The sequence below is a fragment of the Hippopotamus amphibius genome, chromosome 10 (genome assembly GCF_030028045.1).
Source record: "Hippopotamus amphibius kiboko isolate mHipAmp2 chromosome 10, mHipAmp2.hap2, whole genome shotgun sequence".
Classification (NCBI taxonomy): domain Eukaryota; kingdom Metazoa; phylum Chordata; class Mammalia; order Artiodactyla; family Hippopotamidae; genus Hippopotamus; species Hippopotamus amphibius.
In genome coordinates, this window is record NC_080195.1 from 44,198,691 (window position 1) to 44,219,376 (window position 20,686).

Consider the following 20,686-nt stretch of genomic DNA (forward strand, 5'->3'; position numbering starts at 1 on the left):
TCTTGGCAGAGGGGAACCCAATCCAGCCTTGAAAAAAACGTATTTTTAATAACAGTATCCATTTCCCGAAGTGGAGTTTCGTTTCAGCCCAGTGATGCATCAAATGTTGGTTTTTGGCTCAACACATTTATCCCACCTTCCTACTCTATCCTGAAATGTGTTCCTTTTCATGAGTTTATTAGCTTTAATTACATATTTCGATTACAATCCTCAAGTCCTTAACACCTTCACTTAGTGAAAACCAAGAAGCAAGCAATTGTCAGCTGGATGCCATACCTGCATTTCTGATTGCAAACGGATGCTTTTGAGACCTTCTGCTAAGTAGGCAAAGGTAGGGAATCTTAGATGTGCCCAGCATCCAATGTTCCAATCCTCTATCCTCTTTGAAATGACCCGGAGAGTCAAGGAATGCTTCCCACTTACCTTGGTGAAGTTTCATGCTACCCAAATCTAGAGAGGCCATTTAGAAAGATTTCAAGTGTCATCATTTCAACTTATGGTCCTTGCTGTCAAATTGGCAACAGATATAAGGTCTCTTTGGATCTCTAAGAAACCTAGGGACCGCAGAAGGTTTATACTTCAGAATGCAAGAAGCTTAAGGCAGCTTCCATACCAGATATCAGTTCAGTACTAGCTATTTGCCAGATCATCAGGACCTGAAATCCATGGAGGCCAATTCTCTCAAGAGGAGGAAGTATTGAATAGGTAAGTGCTTCCCTTTCAGTGAAATAGAGCTCATTTACACATCAACTCGGCAGGTGATGTCAATTGCCTTATCCCTAAAAGTGGCCCAAATCTGGAGAATGCACCTGAAAGGGGTGCGTTGGGGAAGCACATTTGAGTTTCCCAGAGCCACAACACTTCCACACAAAACAAACGCAAATGTACATGCAAAAAAGAAACTCTCAGTCCTGAGGACCAAAGCAAAGGGTGAGGATGAACAACATCCTCAGTGTTTTTGAAGTACATTCCCTCATTTTAACAAGAAAACGACAAACAACATGCAAATTGAAAGATAGGGAATCAGGACCACAGTTGTCATGCCTACTGACCTGGGAAGCAGAAAGAGCCAAAAAGGAAAAAGCAAAGAAATTAGGAAAAGTTCAATTTGCTTCATGAACTTCCACATGTCTCCTGGAAATATGGTCGTTTCCTCAGGGTCACAATGATGAAAACCAAAAGGATTTCACTGAGCAAACTTTCTCTAACTGAATATTTTACATAGACTGGTTTTGGAGATATGAAAACGATTCATTTGATGCCATGTTTCACCAGAATCTGTAGAATATGCTGGCCATGCAATGTAAAAAAAAAAAAAAAATACTTGCTTGTCCCTTAGCGGACTACAAGATGGACTAGAGCTCTGCTGATCACAGCAGGTGTTATCCAATAGCAGAGAGACAAATGCAATGCCAAAAGGTCTCTCAGGATCGCAGTTCCCAGGCACCAGAGGGCAGATTCCTACCCATTGGAAAGGGAATATGTCAACCAATGTTGCACCACAGCTGAAACACAACGCAGGAGGGAACGATACCTAGTGTGATCATATGCAAGCTCCGTTACTGACCAAAGACGTCTCAAGTACTCAATGCAAGTGCTGTTTCACACACCTACAATGTACGAATCACAAACAGAATCCCACAAACCACAGCACAGACTGCCGTGATTAACACCACATTGACACACACAAACACATGAAGAACAAATAAACACTCCAATCACAAAGACAGAAAGCCAGAGAAGGCATTTTGTCAACTTCCACTTCCACTCCCACATGGAGGCCCCCAGTTCTCAAGAGGGAATGGACTCAGAGGGGCTCACATCCGCTAAGGGGAGCAGCCCAGTTGGAGTAGACCTATTTCCCAGCCTGTGCAAGCTGGAGCGACTTACCCCCAAATGACATGAACTGTATACCGTTGCTCTGGACATGTCTCCAAGACAAGCAGCCTCGTGCTGTAGGGCAGCCACTGCATATCAGGGAGAATCCCTGCCAGTATCCTGGAGCCAAATGTACTCTGGCATGTGCTGGGAACTATAAATGGCGACGCCCCTGATCGAGATCAATACACCATGGACACAGACCTCCTGGCTGGCTCGCTATAATTGGTAACCAAAGGCCAGGATGTGTGCGCGACGCACAGTGAGGCCAAACAACAGCAAAACATTGGACTTTGGAGCCGAGAAATATTTGTTGTTGAGACATTCAAGGAAATGGGTGGCTTATGCTGGGTAATGCCCAACCTTGAAAGCTTTTAGCAAAGCCCTCTTAGAGGTAAGGTGATGGAGGGGTGTGGCTTTTCGTTGAAAACTTCTCCCTGTCCGATCCATTGTTCTTGAGGACAGGTCATAGTCAGGTCTCAATGTTCCTATCAATCTCCAGCAAACAAATGTCACTCTCTGGGTGACAAGAAAGGGCAAGGTCCCAAGGCACAAGACTCACCCTCTGAGGTCCAGACCCACCTAAGAGAAAGGGGTCCCTGGGAGGGGTGGTGGTCCTCCTGCCATGGAGGGTTTGTCCACGAGCTGGTCTGAGTCCTCCCACCCGTGCCCATGCCTCACAGAGGAGGCAGCTCTGCCTTGGTGGCTCCCTCAGGGCCAGGTCGCAGACCCTTGCTAGCTCTCATCACTGAGGGAGCCGGGTGCACATGACCCAACCGGTCTTAATGCTCCTCAGGCCACCCAAACAGTGGTGGTCAGGTACCCCAGACTGTGAGCCATACCCTTAGGGTCACAGTGGCGGTGTGTGGTAGAGGTTCAACACTGCCTCAAGGCCTGGTCTGGGCCAATGGTCATTCATGGCCTTGGCTCTGGAGACCTGCAGGACACACCCCCAGCCTGTTCTCTGGGCCCCCCATCACACCAGCTGGCCCAAGGCCGTGTGAGCAGAAGAATGCTGGGGAGAAGGCTGGCACTTGCCTCTTACCTCATGCTCCAGGTCTGAAGGGGCAGCACTCCACTGACTGCTGCCTAACAAAGGGCCCCCACTAAAGATGGCTGACAGACAGTGGCTTGCTTGGGGCAGGGGCCCACTACACTGCCCAACAATGGCTGAGCAGGGTGGTCACAGTGGCATTAGTGGTCTCTTGGTAACCATTGCCTGGTAACGGGGCAGTGGGTCACAGTGCACAGCAAGGGCTGCCTGGGAAAGGCTGCATTCAGCTGGCTATGGTACAATTCCCCCTTTTCTTTGGTCCTCTGCAACTCTGAGGAAAATATGTGGGTATGATTTGGATAGAGTGGTTAATCATAAACTCCGCAGCGGATCTCTGTTTTAGGGGACTTGCTTGCAACCTCCATTCCTGGTTCATCTTTTCCCAAGTCTTTCAGGGAATGGGGTGACCACCACTCTAGCTACGTCCTGCTGCAGGAAAGCAAAGCCCTACAGTGCATTCTGAGTTGGAAGCAATGCCACGTTGCAAGTCTTGATGCAAGTCTTATATAAACTTGTATAAGGAATCCAGGAGAATAAGCCTGAAAAGCAGCGTGAGGGTGGCACTCTGGGGGAGACGTTCTGGCAGGTAATCCAGACACGCAGAAGCAGAAGGGAAGAAATTGTTGTAAGTTGTTAGGAAGTTGAGGGGAAGAGCTTCCCTTAACGGGAGAACACAGATCAAAATCAGCATTATTGCGAAGCAAATCCATAAACGTTAGTAGCATATGCATCTGTTTACTCAGTTTGTCAAAACTGCATTGCTAACAGTCTTCTTGAAGTTGAAGCACTTTGGGAAAGCCTCAGCCTAACTATCTGTTAGACACTTAAAGAGGCAAGGTTAAAGATCGCATGACAAGGGGTTGCGAAGGAAGCTTAATCAAGTGGCTCTCATGTAACCGTCAGCATGGCTGACCAATTATCCCAAGGCATACCTGCATTTCAGAAACTTTGTACCCTTTCTAGAATATCGACAGGTGTGCCATGTATCCATCCTGTGTAATTGGAGAAGCTTCTCCCCCATTTCACAATGTTTTCTCTGTAATTTCCATACCAGATATACGACTGAAATAGTCCTCCTTGAGTTGCCTTAAGGGCCCCGCAACTAATCCAAAGTTAACAAAATGTTTCAAAACACCTGGTCCAATAAGCTCATCAGTCCTTTGAAGAGAATTCTTCTTTCTTCTCCAAAGTGAGAAGAGATCTTAAAAGCAAATCGAGATCCCTTAAAGGCAGGACAGTTCACATACCATGGTATTGAAACAGCATTCCAAGTAAACGTGTTCTCTTGGCAGAGGGGAACCCAATCCAGCCTTGAAAAAAACGTATTTTTAATAACAGTATCCATTTCCCGAAGTGGAGTTTCGTTTCAGCCCAATGATGCATCAAATGTTGGTTTTTGGCTCAACACATTTATCCCACCTTCCTACTCTATCCTGAAATGTGTTCCTTTTCATGAGTTTCTTAGCTTTAATTACATATTTCGATTACAATCCTCAAGTCCTTAACACCTTCACTTAGTGAAAACCAAGAAGCAAGCAATTGTCAGCTGGATGCCATACCAGCATTTCTGATTGCAAACGGATGCTTTTGAGACCTTCTGCTAAGTAGGCAAAGGTAGGGAATCTTAGATGTGCCCAGCATCCAATGTTCCAATCCTCTATCCTCTTTGAAATGACCTGGAGAGTCAAGGAATGCTTGCCACTTACCTTGGTGAAGTTTCATGCTACCCAAATCTAGAGAGGCCATGTAGAAAGACTTCAAGTGTCATCATTTCAACTTATGGTCCTTGCTGTCAAATTGGCAACAGATATAAGGTCTTTTTGGATCTCTAAGAAACCTAGGGACCGCAGAAGGTTTATACTTCAGAATGCAAGAAGCTTAAGGCAGCTCCCATACCAGATATCAGTTCAGTACTAGCTATTTGCCAGATCATCAGGACCTGAAATCCATGGAGGCCAATTCTCTCAAGAGGAGGAAGTATTGAATAGGTAAGTGCTTCCCTTTCAGTGAAATAGAGCTCATTTACACATCAACTCGGCAGTTGATGTCAATTGCCTTAACCCTAAAAGTGGCCCAAATCTGGAGAATGCACCTGAAAGGGGTGCGTTGGGGAAGCACATTTGAGTTTCCCAGAGCCACAACACTTTCACACAAAACAAACGCAAAAGTACATGCAAAAAAGAAACTCTCAGTCCTGAGGACCAAAGCAAGGGGTGAGGATGAGCAACATCCTCAGTGTTTTTGAAGTACGTTCCCTCATTTTAACAACAAAATGACAAACAACATGCAAATTGAAAGATAGGGAATCAGGACCACAGTTGTCATGCCTACTGACCTGGGAAGCAGAAAGAGCCAAAAAGGAAAAAGCAAAGAAATTAGGAAAAGTTCAATTTGCTTCATGAACTTCCACATGTCTCCTGGAAATATGGTCGTTTCCTCAGGGTCACAATGATGAAAACCAAAAGGATTTCACTGAGCAAACTTTCTCTAACTGAATATTTTACATAGACTGGTTTTGGAGATATGAAAACGATTCATTTGATGCCATGTTTCACCAGAATCTGTAGAATATGCTGGCCATGCAATGTAAAAAAAAAAAAAAATACTTGCTTGTCCCTTAGCGGACTACAAGATGGACTAGAGCTCTGCTGATCACAGCAGGTGTTATCCAATAGCAGAGAGACAAATGCAATGCCAAAAGGTCTCTCAGGATCGCAGTTCCCAGGCACCAGAGGGCAGATTCCTACCCATTGGAAAGGGAATATGTCAACCAATGTTCCACCACAGCTGAAACACAACGCAGGAGGGAACGATACCTAGTGTGATCATATGCAAGCTCCGTTACTGACCAAAGACGTCTCAAGTACTCAATGCAAGTGCTGTTTCACACACATACAATGTACGAATCACAAACAGGATCCCACAAACCAAAGCACAGACTGCCGTGATTAACACCACATTGACACACACAAACACATGAAGAACAAATAAACACTCCAATCACAAAGACAGAAAGCCAGAGAAGGCATTTTGTCAACTTCCACTTCCACTCCCACATGGAGGCCCCCAGTTCTCAAGAGGGAATGGACTCAGAGGGGCTCACATCCGCTAAGGGGAGCAGCCCAGTTGGAGTAGACCTATTTCCCAGCCTGTGCAAGCTGGAGCGACTTACCCCCAAATGACATGAACTGTATACCGTTGCTCTGGACATGTCTCCAAGACAAGCAGCCTCGTGCTGTAGGGCAGCCACTGCATATCAGGGAGAATCCCTGCCAGTATCCTGGAGCCAAATGTACTCTGGCATGTGCTGGGAACTATAAATGGCGACGCCCCTGATCGAGATCAATACACCATGGGCACAGACCTCCTGGCTGGCTCGCTATAATTGGTAACCAAAGGCCAGGATGTGTGCGCGACGCACAGTGAGGCCAAACAACAGCAAAACATTGGACTTTGGAGCCGAGAAATATTTGTTGTTGAGACATTCAAGGAAATGGGTGGCTTATGCTGGGTAATGCCCAACCTTGAAAGCTTTTAGCAAAGCCCTCTTAGAGGTAAGGTGATGGAGGGGTGTGGCTTTTCGTTGAAAACTTCTCCCTGTCCGATCCATTGTTCTTGAGGACAGGTCATAGTCAGGTCTCAATGTTCCTATCAATCTCCAGCAAACAAATGTCACTCTCTGGGTGACAAGAAAGGGCAAGGTCCCAAGGCACAAGACTCACCCTCTGAGGTCCAGACCCACCTAAGAGAAAGGGGTCCCTGGGAGGGGTGGTGGTCCTCCTGCCATGGAGGGTTTGTCCAGGAGCTGGTCTGAGGCCTCCCACCAGTGCCCACGCCTCACAGAGGAGGCAGCTCTGCCTTGGTGGCTCCCTCAGGGCCCGGTCCCAAACCCTTGCTAGCTCTCATCACTGAGGGAGCCGGGTGCACATGACCCAACAGGTCTTAATGCTTCTCAGGCCACCCAAACAGTGGCTGTCAGGTACCCCAGACTGTGAGCCATACCCTTAGGGTCACAGGGGTGGTGTGTGGTAGAGGTTCAACACTGCCTCAAGGCCTGGTCTGGGCCAATGGTCATTCATGGCCTTGGCTCTGGAGCCCTGCAGGACACACCCCCAGCCTGTTCTCTGGGCCCCCCATCACACCAGCTGGCCCAAGGCCGTGTGAGCAGAAGAATGCTGGGGAGAAGGCTGGCACTTGCCTCTTACCTCATGCTCCAGGTCTGAAGGGGCAGCACTCCACTGACTGCTGCCTAGAAAAAGGGCCCCCACTAAAGATGGCTGACAGACAGTGGCTTGCTTGGGGCAGGGGCCCACTACACTGCCCACCAATGGCTGAGCAGGGTGGTCACAGTGGCATTAGTGGTCTCCTGGTAACCATTGCCTGGTAACGGGGCAGTGGGTCACAGTGCACAGCAAGGGCTGCCTGGGAAGGGCTGCATTCAGCTGGCTATGGTACAATTCCCCCTTTTCTTTGGTCCTCTGCAACCCTGAGGAGAATATGTGGGTATGATTTGGATAGAGTGGTTAATCATAAACTCCGCAGCGGGTCTCTGTTTTAGGGAACTTGCTTTCAACCTCCATTCCTGGTTCATCTTTTCCCAAGTCTTTCAGGGAATGGGGTGACGACCACTCTAGCTACGTGCTGCTGGAGGAAAGCAAAGCCCTACAGTGCATTCTGAGTTGGAAGCAATGCCACGTTGCAAGTCTTGATCCAAGTCTTATATAAACTTGTATAAGGAATCCAGGAGAATAAGCCTGAAAAGCAGCGTGAGGGTGGCACTCTGGGGGAGACGTTCTGGCAGGTAATCCAGACACGCAGAAGCAGAACGAAGAAATTGTTGTAAGTTGTTAGGAAGTTGAGGGGAAGAGTTTCCCTTAACGGGAGAACACAGATCAAAATCAGCATTATTGCAAAGCAAATCCATAAACGTTAGTAGCATATGCATCTGTTTACTCAGTTTGTCAAAACTGCATTGGTAAGAGTCTTCTTGAAGTTGAAGCACTTTGGGAAAGCCTCAGCCTAACTATCTGTTAGACACTTAAAGAGGCAAGGTTAAAGATCGCATGACAAGGGGTTGCAAAGGAAGCTTAATCAAGTGGCTCTCATGTAACCGTCAGCATGGCTGACCGATTATCCCAAGGCATGCCTGCATTTCAGAAACTTTGTACCCTTTCTAGAATATCGACAGGTGTGCCATGTATCCATCCTGTGTAATTGGAGAAGCTTCTCCCCCATTTCACAATGTTTTCTCTGTAATTTCCATACCAGATATACGACTGAAATAGTCCTCCTTGAGTTGCCTTAAGGGCCCCGCAACTAATCCAAAGTTAACAAACTATTTCAAAACACCTGGTCCAATAAGCTCATCAGTCCTTTGAAGAGAATTCTTCTTTCTTCTCCAAAGTGAGAAGAGATCTTAAAAGCAAATCGAGATCCCTTAAAGGCAGGACAGTTCACATACCATGTTATTGAAAGCAGCATTCCAAGTAAACGTGTTCTCTTGGCAGAGGGGAACCCAATCCAGCCTTGAAAAAAACGTATTTTTAATAACAGTATCCATTTCCCGAAGTGGAGTTTCGTTTCAGCCCAGTGATGCATCAAATGTTGGTTTTTGGCTCAACACATTTATCCCACCTTCCTACTCTATCCTGAAATGTGTTCCTTTTCATGAGTTTCTTAGCTTTAATTACATATTTCGATTACAATCCTCAAGTCCTTAACACCTTCACTTAGTGAAAACCAAGAAGCAAGCAATTGTCAGCTGGATGCCATACCAGCATTTCTGATTGCAAACGGATGCTTTTGAGACCTTCTGCTAAGTAGGCAAAGGTAGGGAATCTTAGATGTGCCCAGCATCCAATGTTCCAATCCTCTATCCTCTTTGAAATGACCCGGAGAGTCAAGGAATGCTTGCCACTTACCTTGGTGAAGTTTCATGCTACCCAAATCTAGAGAGGCCATTTAGAAAGATTTCAAGTGTCATCATTTCAACTTATGGTCCTTGTTGTCAAATTGGCAACAGATATAAGGTCTTTTTGGATCTCTAAGAAACCTAGGGACCGCAGAAGGTTTATACTTCAGAATGCAAGAAGCTTAAGGCAGCTTCCATACCAGATATCAGTTCAGTACTAGCTATTTGCCAGATCATCAGGACCTGAAATCCATGGAGGCCAATTCTCTCCAGAGGAGGAAGTATTGAATAGGTAAGTGCTTCCCTTTCAGTGAAATAGAGCTCATTTACACATCAACTCGGCAGTTGATGTCAATTGCCTTATCCCTAAAAGTGGCCCAAATCTGGAGAATGCACCTGAAAGGGGTGCGTTGGGGAAGCACATTTGAGTTTCCCAGAGCCACAACACTTTCACACAAAACAAACGCAAAAGTACATGCAAAAAAGAAACTCTCAGTCCGGAGGACCAAAGCAAAGGGTGAGGATGAGCAACATCCTCAGTGTTTTTGAAGTACGTTCCCTCATTTTAACAACAAAACGACAAACAACATGCAAATTGAAAGATAGGGAATCAGGACCACAGTTGTCATGCCTACTGACCTGGGAAGCAGAAAGAGCCAAAAAGGAAAAAGCAAAGAAATTAGGAAAAGTTCAATTTGCTTCATGAACTTCCACATGTCTCCTGGAAATATGCTCGTTTCCTCAGGGTCACAATGATGAAAACCAAAAGGATTTCACTGAGCAAACTTTCTCTAACTGAATATTTTACATAGACTGCTTTTGGAGATATGAAAATGATTCATTTGATGCCATGTTTCACCAGAATCTGTAGAATATGCTGGCCATGCAATGTAAAAAAAAAAAAAAAAAATACTTGCTTGTCCCTTAGCGGACTACAAGATGGACTAGAGCTCTGCTGATCACAGCAGGTGTTATCCAATAGCAGAGAGACAAATGCAATGCCAAAAGGTCTCTCAGGATCGCAGTTCCCAGGCACCAGAGGGCAGATTCCTACCCATTGGAAAGGGAATATGTCAACCAATGTTCCACCACAGCTGAAACACAACGCAGGAGGGAACGATACCTAGTGTGATCATATGCAAGCTCCGTTACTGACCAAAGAGGTCTCAAGTACTCAATGCAAGTGCTGTTTCACACACCTACAATGTACCAATCACAAACAGGATCCCACAAACCACAGCACAGACTGCCGTGATTAACACCACATTGACACACACAAACACATGAAGAACAAATAAACACTCCAATCACAAAGACAGAAAGCCAGAGAAGGCATTTTGTCAACTTCCACTTCCACTCCCACATGGAGGCCCCCAGTTCTCAAGAGGGAATGGACTCAGAGGGGCTCACATCCGCTAAGGGGAGCAGCCCAGTTGGAGTAGACCTATTTCCCAGCCTGTGCAAGCTGGAGCGACTTACCCCCAAATGACATGAACTGTATACCGTTGCTCTGGACATGTCTCCAAGACAAGCAGCCTCGTGCTGTAGGGCAGCCACTGCATATCAGGGAGAATCCCTGCCAGTATCCTGGAGACAAATGTACTCTGGCATGTGCTGGGAACTATAAATGGCGACGCCCCTGATCGAGAACAACACACCATGGGCACAGACCTCCTGGCTGGCTCGCTATAATTGGTAACCAAAGGCCAGGATGTGTGCCCGACGCACAGTGAGGCCAAGCAACAGCAAAACATTGGACTTTGGAGCCGAGAAATATTTGTTGTTGAGACATTCAAGGAAATGGGTGGCTTATGCCGGGTAATCCCCAACCTTGAAAGCTTTTAGCAAAGCCCTCTTAGAGGTAAGGTGATGGAGGGGTGTGGCTGTTCATTGAAAACTTCTCCCTGTCAGATCCTTTCTTCTTGAGGACAGGTCATAGTCAGGTCTCAATGTTCCTAACAATCTCCAGCAAACAAAGGTCACTCTCTGGGTGATGAGAAAGGGCAAGTTCCCAAGGCACAAGACTCACCCTCTGAGGTCCAGACCCACCTAAGAGAAAGGGGTCCCTGGGAGGGGTGGTGGTCCTCCTGCCATGGAGGGTTTGTCCAGGAGCTGGTCTGAGGCCTCCCACCAGTGCCCATGCCTCACAGAGGAGGCAGCTCTGCCTTGGTGGCTCCCTCAGGGCCAGGTCCCAGGCCCTTGCTAGCTCTCATCACTGAGGGAGCCGGGTGCACATAACCCAACAGGTCTTAATGCTCCTCAGGCCACCCAAACAGTGGCGGTCAGGTACCCCAGACTATGAGCCATACCCTTAGGGTCACAGTGGCGGTGTGTGGTAGAGGTTCAACACTGCCTCAAGGCCTGGTCTGGGCCAATGGTCATTCATGGCCTTGGCTCTGGAGCCATGCAGGACACACCCCCAGCCTGTTCTCTGGGCCCCCCATCACACCAGCTGGCCCAAGGCCGTGTGAGCAGAAGAATGCTGGGGAGAAGGCTGGCACTTGCCTCTTACCTCATGCTCCAGGTCTGAAGGGGCAGCACTCCACTGACTGCTGCCTAGAAAAAGGGCCCCCACTAAAGATGGCTGACAGACAGTGGCTTGCTTGGGGCAGGGGCCCACTACACTGCCCACCAATGGCTGAGCAGGGTGGTCACAGTGGCATTAGTGGTCTCCTGGTAACCATTGCCTGGTAACGGGGCAGTGGGTCACAGTGCACAGCAAGGGCTGCCTGGGAAGGGCTGCATTCAGCTGGCTATGGTACAATTCCCCCTTTTCTTTGGTCCTCTGCAACCCTGAGGAGAATATGTGGGTATGATTTGGATAGAGTGGTTAATCATAAACTCCGCAGCGGATCTCTGTTTTAGGGGACTTGCTTGCAACCTCCATTCCTGGTTCATCTTTTCCCAAGTCTTTCAGGGAATGGCGTGACCACCACTCTAGCTACGTCCTGCTGCAGGAAAGCAAAGCCCTACAGTGCATTCTGAGTTGGAAGCAATGCCACGTTGCAAGTCTTGATCCAAGTCTTATATAAACTTGTATAAGGAATCCAGGAGAATAAGCCTGAAAAGCAGCGTGAGGGTGGCACTCTGGGGGAGACGTTCTGGCAGGGAATCCAGACACACAGAAGCAGAAGGGAAGAAATTGTTGTAAGTTGTTAGGAAGTTGAGGGGAAGAGCGTCCCTTAACGGGAGAACACAGATCAAAATCAGCATTATTGCGAAGCAAATCCATAAACGTTAGTAGCATATGCATCTGTTTACTCAGTTTGTCAAAACTGCATTGGTAAGAGTCTTCTTGAAGTTGAAGCACTTTGGGAAAGCCTCAGCCTAACTATCTGTTAGACACTTAAAGAGGCAAGGTTAAAGATCGCATGACAAGGGGTTGCGAAGGAAGCTTAATCAAGTGGCTCTCATGTAACCGTCAGCATGGCTGACCGATTATCCCAAGGCATACCTGCATTTCAGAAACTTTGTACCCTTTCTAGAATATCGACAGGTGTGCCATGTATCCATCCTGTGTAATTGGAGAAGCTTCTCCCCCATTTCACAATGTTTTCTCTGTAATTTCCATACCAGATATACGACTGAAATAGTCCTCCTTGAGTTGCCTTAAGGGCCCCGCAACTAATCCAAAGTTAACAAAATGTTTCAAAACACCTGGTCCAATAAGCTCATCAGTCCTTTGAAGAGAATTCTTCTTTCTTCTCCAAAGTGAGAAGAGATCTTAAAAGCAAATCGAGATCCCTTAAAGGCAGGACAGTTCACATACCATGGTATTGAAAGCAGCATTGCAAGTAAACGTGTTCTCTTGGCAGAGGGGAACCCAATCCAGCCTTGAAAAAAACGCATTTTTAATAACAGTATCCATTTCCCGAAGTGGAGTTTCGTTTCAGCCCAATGATGCATCAAATGTTGGTTTTTGGCTCAACACATTTATCCCACCTTCCTACTCTATCCTGAAATGTGTTCCTTTTCATGAGTTTCTTAGCTTTAATTACATATTTCGATTACAATCCTCAAGTCCTTAACACCTTCACTTAGTGAAAACCAAGAAGCAAGCAATTGTCAGCTGGATGCCATACCAGCATTTCTGATTGCAAACGGATGCTTTTGAGACCTTCTGCTAAGTAGGCAAAGGTAGGGAATCTTAGATGTGCCCAGCATCCAATGTTCCAATCCTCTATCCTCTTTGAAATGACCCGGAGAGTCAAGGAATGCTTGCCACTTACCTTGGTGAAGTTTCATGCTACCCAAATCTAGAGAGGCCATGTAGAAAGACTTCAAGTGTCATCATTTCAACTTATGGTCCTTGCTGTCAAATTGGCAACAGATATAAGGTCTTTTTGGATCTCTAAGAAACCTAGGGACCGCAGAAGGTTTATACTTCAGAATGCAAGAAGCTTAAGGCAGCTTCCATACCAGATATCAGTTCAGTACTAGCTATTTGCCAGATCATCAGGACCTGAAATCCATGGAGGCCAATTCTCTCAAGAGGAGGAAGTATTGAATAGGTAAGTGCTTCCCTTTCAGTGAAATAGAGCTCATTTACACATCAACTCGGCAGTTGATGTCAATTGCCTTAACCCTAAAAGTGGCCCAAATCTGGAGAATGCACCTGAAAGGGGTGCGTTGGGGAAGCACATTTGAGTTTCCCAGAGCCACAACACTTTCACACAAAACAAACGCAAAAGCACATGCAAAAAAGAAACTCTCAGTCCTGAGGACCAAAGCAAGGGGTGAGGATGAGCAACATCCTCAGTGTTTTTGAAGTACGTTCCCTCATTTTAACAACAAAATGACAAACAACATGCAAATTGAAAGATAGGGAATCAGGACCACAGTTGTCATGCCTACTGACCTGGGAAGCAGAAAGAGCCAAAAAGGAAAAAGCAAAGAAATTAGGAAAAGTTCAATTTGCTTCATTAACTTCCACATGTCTCCTGGAAATATGGTCGTTTCCTCAGGGTCACAATGATGAAAACCAAAAGGATTTCACTGAGCAAACTTTCTCTAACTGAATATTTTACATAGACTGGTTTTGGAGATATGAAAACGATTCATTTGATGCCATGTTTCACCAGAATCTGTAGAATATGCTGGCCATGCAATGTAAAAAAAAAAAAAAAATACTTGCTTGTCCCTTAGCGGACTACAAGATGGACTAGAGCTCTGCTGATCACAGCAGGTGTTATCCAATAGCAGAGAGACAAATGCAATGCCAAAAGGTCTCTCAGGATCGCAGTTCCCAGGCACCAGAGGGCAGATTCCTACCCATTGGAAAGGGAATATGTCAACCAATGTTCCACCACAGCTGAAACACAACGCAGGAGGGAACGATACCTAGTGTGATCATATGCAAGCTCCGTTACTGACCAAAGACGTCTCAAGTACTCAATGCAAGTGCTGTTTCACACACCTACAATGTACGAATCACAAACAGGATCCCACAAACCACAGCACAGACTGCCGTGATTAACACCACATTGACACACACAAACACATGAAGAACAAATAAACACTCCAATCACAAAGACAGAAAGCCAGAGAAGGCATTTTGTCAACTTCCACTTCCACTCCCACATGGAGGCCCCCAGTTCTCAAGAGGGAATGGACTCAGAGGGGCTCACATCCGCTAAGGGGAGCAGCCCAGTTGGAGTAGACCTATTTCCCAGCCTGTGCAAGCTGGAGCGACTTACCCCCAAATGACATGAACTGTATACCGTTGCTCTGGACATGTCTCCAAGACAAGCAGCCTCGTGCTGTAGGGCAGCCACTGCATATCAGGGAGAATCCCTGCCAGTATCCTGGAGACAAATGTACTCTGGCATGTGCTGGGAACTATAAATGGCGACGCCCCTGATTGAGAACAACACACCATGGGCACAGACCTCCTGGCTGGCTCGCTATAATTGGTAACCAAAGGCCAGGATGTGTGCCCGACGCACAGTGAGGCCAAGCAACAGCAAAACATTGGACTTTGGAGCCGAGAAATATTTGTTGTTGAGACATTCAAGGAAATGGGTGGCTTATGCCGGGTAATCCCCAACCTTGAAAGCTTTTAGCAAAGCCCTCTTAGAGGTAAGGTGATGGAGGGGTGTGGCTGTTCATTGAAAACTTCTCCCTGTCAGATCCTTTCTTCTTGAGGACAGGTCATAGTCAGGTCTCAATGTTCCTAACAATCTCCAGCAAACAAAGGTCACTCTCTGGGTGATGAGAAAGGGCAAGTTCCCAAGGCACAAGACTCACCCTCTGAGGTCCAGACCCACCTAAGAGAAAGGGGTCCCTGGGAGGGGTGGTGGTCCTCCTGCCATGGAGGGTTTGTCCAGGAGCTGGTCTGAGGCCTCCCACCAGTGCCCATGCCTCACAGAGGAGGCAGCTCTGCCTTGGTGGCTCCCTCAGGGCCAGGTCCCAGACCCTTGCTAGCTCTCATCACTGAGGGAGCCGGGTGCACATAACCCAACAGGTCTTAATGCTCCTCAGGCCACCCAAACAGTGGCGGTCAGGTACCCCAGACTATGAGCCATACCCTTAGGGTCACAGTGGCGGTGTGTGGTAGAGGTTCAACACTGCCTCAAGGCCTGGTCTGGGCCAATGGTCATTCATGGCCTTGGCTCTGGAGCCATGCAGGACACACCCCCAGCCTGTTCTCTGGGCCCCCCATCACACCAGCTGGCCCAAGGCCGTGTGAGCAGAAGAATGCTGGGGAGAAGGCTGGCACTTGCCTCTTACCTCATGCTCCAGGTCTGAAGGGGCAGCACTCCACTGACTGCTGCCTAGAAAAAGGGCCCCCACTAAAGATGGCTGACAGACAGTGGCTTGCTTGGGGCAGGGGCCCACTACACTGCCCACCAATGGCTGAGCAGGGTGGTCACATTGGCATTAGTGGTCTCCTGGTAACCATTGCCTGGTAACGGGGCAGTGGGTCACAGTGCACAGCAAGGGCTGCCTGGGAAGGGCTGCATTCAGCTGGCTATGGTACAATTCCCCCTTTTCTTTGGTCCTCTGCAACCCTGAGGAGAATATGTGGGTATGATTTGGATAGAGTGGTTAATCATAAACTCCGCAGCGGATCTCTGTTTTAGGGGACTTGCTTTCAACCTCCATTCCTGGTTCATCTTTTCCCAAGTCTTTCAGGGAATGGGGTGATGACCACTCTAGCTACGTGCTGCTAGAGGAAAGCAAAGCCCTACAGTGCATTCTGAGTTGGAAGCAATGCCACGTTGCAAGTCTTGATCCAAGTCTTATATAAACTTGTATAAGGAATCCAGGAGAATAAGCCTGAAAAGCAGCGTGAGGGTGGCACTCTGGGGGAGACGTTCTGGCAGGGAATCCAGACACGCAGAAGCAGAAGGGAAGAAATTGTTGTAAGTTGTTAGGAAGTTGAGGGGAAGAGCGTCCCTTAACGGGAGAACACAGATCAAAATCAGCATTATTGCGAAGCAAATCCATAAACGTTAGTAGCATATGCATCTGTTTACTCAGTTTGTCAAAACTGCATTGGTAAGAGTCTTCTTGAAGTTGAAGCACTTTGGGAAAGCCTCAGCCTAACTATCTGTTAGACACTTAAAGAGGCAAGGTTAAAGATCGCATGACAAGGGGTTGCGAAGGAAGCTTAATCAAGTGGCTCTCATGTAACCGTCAGCATGGCTGACCAATTATCCCAAGGCATACCTGCATTTCAGAAACTTTGTACCCTTTCTAGAATATCGACAGGTGTGCCATGTATCCATCCTGTGTAATTGGAGAAGCTTCTCCCCCATTTCACAATGTTTTCTCTGTAATTTCCATACCAGATATACGACTGAAATAGTCCTCCTTGAGTTGCCTTAAGGGCCCCGCAACTAATCCAAAGTTAACAAAATGTTTCAAAACACCTGGTCCAATAAGCTCATCAGTCCTTTGAAGAGAATTCTTCTTTCTTCTCCAAAGTGAGAAGAGATCTTAAAAGCAAATCGAGATCCCTTAAAGGCAGGACAGTTCACATACCATGTTATTGAAAGCAGCATTGCAAGTAAACGTGTTCTCTTGGCAGAGGGGAACCCAATCCAGCCTTGAAAAAAACGCATTTTTAATAACAGTATCCATTTCCCGAAGTGGAGTTTCGTTTCAGCCCAATGATGCATCAAATGTTGGTTTTTGGCTCAACACATTTATCCCACCTTCCTACTCTATCCTGAAATGTGTTCCTTTTCATGAGTTTCTTAGCTTTAATTACATATTTCGATTACAATCCTCAAGTCCTTAACACCTTCACTTAGTGAAAACCAAGAAGCATGCAATTGTCAGCTGGATGCCATACCAGCATTTCTGATTGCAAACGGATGCTTTTGAGACCTTCTGCTAAGTAGGCAAAGGTAGGGAATCTTAGATGTGCCCAGCATCCAATGTTCCAATCCTCTATCCTCTTTGAAATGACCCGGAGAGTCAAGGAATGCTTGCCACTTACCTTGGTGAAGTTTCATGCTCCCCAAATCTAGAGAGGCCATGTAGAAAGACTTCAAGTGTCATCATTTCAACTTATGGTCCTTGCTGTCAAATTGGCAACAGATATAAGGTCTTTTTGGATCTCTAAGAAACCTAGGGACCGCAGAAGGTTTATACTTCAGAATGCAAGAAGCTTAAGGCAGCTTCCATACCAGATATCAGTTCAGTACTAGCTATTTGCCAGATCATCAGGACCTGAAATCCATGGAGGCCAATTCTCTCAAGAGGAGGAAGTATTGAATAGGTAAGTGCTTCCCTTTCAGTGAAATAGAGCTCATTTACACATCAACTCGGCAGTTGATGTCAATTGCCTTAACCCTAAAAGTGGCCCAAATCTGGAGAATGCACCTGAAAGGGGTGCGTTGGGGAAGCACATTTGAGTTTCCCAGAGCCACAACACTTTCACACAAAACAAACGCAAAAGCACATGCAAAAAAGAAACTCTCAGTCCTGAGGACCAAAGCAAGGGGTGAGGATGAGCAACATCCTCAGTGTTTTTGAAGTACGTTCCCTCATTTTAACAACAAAATGACAAACAACATGCAAATTGAAAGATAGGGAATCAGGACCACAGTTGTCATGCCTACTGACCTGGGAAGCAGAAAGAGCCAAAAAGGAAAAAGCAAAGAAATTAGGAAAAGTTCAATTTGCTTCATTAACTTCCACATGTCTCCTGGAAATATGGTCGTTTCCTCAGGGTCACAATGATGAAAACCAAAAGGATTTCACTGAGCAAACTTTCTCTAACTGAATATTTTACATAGACTGGTTTTGGAGATATGAAAACGATTCATTTGATGCCATGTTTCACCAGAATCTGTAGAATATGCTGGCCATGCAATGTAAAAAAAAAAAAATACTTGCTTGTCCCTTAGCGGACTACAAGATGGACTAGAGCTCTGCTGATCACAGCAGGTGTTATCCAATAGCAGAGAGACAAATGCAATGCCAAAAGGTCTCTCAGGATCGCAGTTCCCAGGCACCAGAGGGCAGATTCCTACCCATTGGAAAGGGAATATGTCAACCAATGTTCCACCACAGCTGAAACACAACGCAGGAGGGAACGATACCTAGTGTGATCATATGCAAGCTCCGTTACTGACCAAAGACGTCTCAAGTACTCAATGCAAGTACTGTTTCACACACCTACAGTGTACGAATCACAAACAGGATCCCACAAACCACAGCACAGACTGCCGTGATTAACACCACATTGACACACACAAACACATGAAGAACAAATAAACACTCCAATCACAAAGACAGAAAGCCAGAGAAGGCATTTTGTCAACTTCCACTTCCACTCCCACATGGAGGCCCCCAGTTCTCAAGAGGGAATGGACACAGAGGGGCTCACATCCGCTAAGGGGAGCAGCCCAGTTGGAGTAGACCTATTTCCCAGCCTGTGCAAGCTGGAGCGACTTACCCCCAAATGACATGAACTGTATACCGTTGCTCTGGACATGTCTCCAAGACAAGCAGCCTCGTGCTGTAGGGCAGCCACTGCATATCAGGGAGAATCCCTGCCAGTATCCTGGAGCCAAATGTACTCTGGCATGTGCTGGGAACTATAAATGGCGACGCCCCTGATCGAGATCAATACACCATGGGCACAGACCTCCTGGCTGGCTCGCTATAATTGGTAACCAAAGGCCAGGATGTGTGCGCGAGGCACAGTGAGGCCAAACAACAGCAAAACATTGGACTTTGGAGCCGAGAAATATTTGTTGTTGAGACATTCAAGGAAATGGGTGGCTTATGCTGGGTAATGCCCAACCTTGAAAGCTTTTAGCAAAGCCCTCTTAGAGGTAAGGTGATGGAGGGGTGTGGCTTTTCGTTGAAAACTTCTCCCTGTCCGATCCATTGTTCTTGAGGACAGGTCATAGTCAGGTCTCAATGTTCCTATCAATCTCCAGCAAACAAATGTCACTCCCTGGGTGACAAGAAAGGGCAAGGTCCCAAGGCACAAGACTCACCCTCTGAGGTCCAGACCCACCTAAGAGAAAGGGGTCCCTGGGAGGGGTGGTGGTCCTCCTGCCATGGAGGGTTTGTCCAGGAGCTGGTCTGAGGCCTCCCACCAGTGCCCACGCCTCACAGAGGAGGCAGCTCTGTCTTGGTGGCTCCCTCAGGGCCCGGTCCCAGACCCTTGCTAGCTATCATCACTGAGGGAGCCGGGTGCACATGACCCAACAGGTCTTAATGCTTCTCAGGCCACCCAAACAGTGGCTGTCAGGTACCCCAGACTGTGAGCCATACCCTTAGGGTCACAGTGGCGGTGTGTGGTAGAGGTTCAACACTGCCTCAAGGCCTGGTCTGGGCCAATGCTCATTCATGGCCTTGGCTCTGGAGCCATGCAGGACACACCCCCAGCCTGTTCTCTGGGCCCCCCATCACACCAGCTGGCCCAAGGCCGTGTGAGCAGAAGAATGCTGGGGAAATGGCTGGCACTTGCCTCTTACCTCATGCTCCAGGTCTGAAGGGGCAGCACTCCACTGACTGCTGCCTAGAAAAAGGGCCCCCACTAAAGATGGCTGACAGACAGTGGCTTGCTTGGGGCAGGGGCCCACTACACTGCCCACCAATGGCTGAGCAGGGTGGTCACAGTGGCATTAGTGGTCTCCTGGTAACCATTGCCTGGTAACGGGGCAGTGGGTCACAGTGCACAGCAAGGGCTGCCTGGGAAGGGCTGCATTCAGCTGGATATGGTACAATTCCCCCTTTTCTTTGGTCCTCTGCAACCCTGAGGAGAATATGTGGGTATGATTTGGATAGAGTGGTTAATCATAAACTCCGCAGCGGATCTCTGTTTTAGGGGACTTGCTTTCAACCTCCATTCCTGGTTCATCTTTTCCCAAGTCTTTCAGGGAATGGGGTGACGACCACTCTAGCTACGTGCTGCTGGAGGAAAGCAAAGCCCTACAGTGCATTCTGAGTTGGAAGCAATGCCACGTTGCAAGTCTTGATCCAAGTCTTATATAAACTTGTATAAGGAATCCAGGAGAATAAGCCTGAAAAGCAGCGTGAGGGTGGCACTCTGGGGGAGACGTTCTGGCAGGTAATCCAGACACGCAGAAGCAGAAGGGAAGAAATTGTTGTAAGTTGTTAGGAAGTTGAGGGGAAGAGCTTCCCTTAACGGGAGAACACAGATCAAAATCAGCATTATTGCAAAGCAAATCCATAAACGTTAGTAGCATATGCATCTGTTTACTCAGTTTGTCAAAACTGCATTGGTAAGAGTCTTCTTGAAGTTGAAGCACTTTGGGAAAGCCTCAGCCTAACTATCTGTTAGACACTTAAAGAGGCAAGGTTAAAGATCGGATGACAAGGGGTTGCAAAGGAAGCTTAATCAAGTGGCTCTC